We start from the raw sequence: 1,269 nt of genomic DNA, 5'->3' as shown, positions 1-1,269 counted from the left end.
GGGGCGCGGGGCGCGCGGGGGGTCCTGGCCAGGCTCCGCGGGGAATGCACCCCGAGGCCGGCGGCCCATCGCCGCTCAGCCTCCGGCCGCGCAACTTTGCACCCACTCCGGTCCGGGGAGGACACTGGTGCGTGTGTACGCTTGGGGCCGGGGTCCGTGCGTCCGCGCGCTGGGTGTCGGTGTGCGGGGCTACCCCGACGCCGCGCCCGCTCCAGCGCCTGCAACTTGGAGAGTTTCCCCGCAGCCCGAGCCGCCGCGCCCCCCGCCCGCCGAGGAGCGATGACGTCCGAGCCTCGTTGCCACCCGAGTCCCGGGCAGCCGGCTCATTGACGTCCGCGGACGTCAGCGCCGCCCCACGCGGCCCCCGCGGCTGCCGCCCGCGCACTGCCACCACACACACACACGCGCGCGCGCACACACACACACAGACACACACCGCGGCATTAAAGCCGCCAGGGGACCCGCGCAGGGGGATGGGCGCGCGCGAGTCTGGATGTCAATGAGGCGGCTGCAGGCCAGGGGCAGGGGGAGGGAGGGCTCTATAAATAGCGGGCCCCCCGTGGGCCTCTGTCGCACTTGCAGACGGGGGGAGGGGTGGAGGCGCGCGTCCTCACCCCGTCCCCATTCATAGATTCGCTGGTCGCGTGGGAGCCGCAGCGCGGGCAGAGCGGGGAGGGGACTCGGCGGAGACTCTGGACTGCGGTGGCGCTGCGCTCTGGGGAGACCCCAAACCGGCACCCTTTAAAAAACTGGGAGCCCAGTTCCTGGCAGACCTGCTTCCACCCCGGCTGTGCTCAGGGGACCCAGGTGGCGACCTGGAGACTGTGGTGGCCAACGCAGGGATTGGACTCTCCTGATATGGAGGGAAGACTGGAACCCTGTGCTGCACCCCGCAGCTGGCGTGTATGCGGGCCAAGAGTGAGGGGGTCAGGAGGACCCCGCTCTGGCGTGCCTCTGCCCCTCATGCATGGAAGGAGTCCTGATCTCCTCCACACACCCACAGGGACTGCGTCTGGGGGTCGCAGAGTGCCCCCCGCCCCCAAGCATCAGAATGCTTAGTGGAAGCCTCTGTCCGCTGTGACCAGCCTCTGTGGTGACCCAGAGAGACTGCACAGCACCAGAACCTCCGCAGGGCGCGTGGACTCCTTGACCGCCACTGCCTTGCTCTGGGTGGCTGGGGGCTCCTGCTCAAAGGTCCTCGCCACAAGTTCCTGGCCAGGCGCCCTTGTAACCGCTGGCTCCCGGGGCATTCCAACAGCGGACCTCCCC

Source organism: Echinops telfairi, unplaced genomic scaffold (assembly GCF_000313985.2).
Source record: "Echinops telfairi isolate 266 unplaced genomic scaffold, ASM31398v2 ScPeMD7_3533;HRSCAF=4204_0, whole genome shotgun sequence".
In the NCBI taxonomy this organism is placed as follows: Eukaryota; Metazoa; Chordata; class Mammalia; order Afrosoricida; family Tenrecidae; genus Echinops; species Echinops telfairi.
This window is presented reverse-complemented; position numbering follows the sequence as displayed.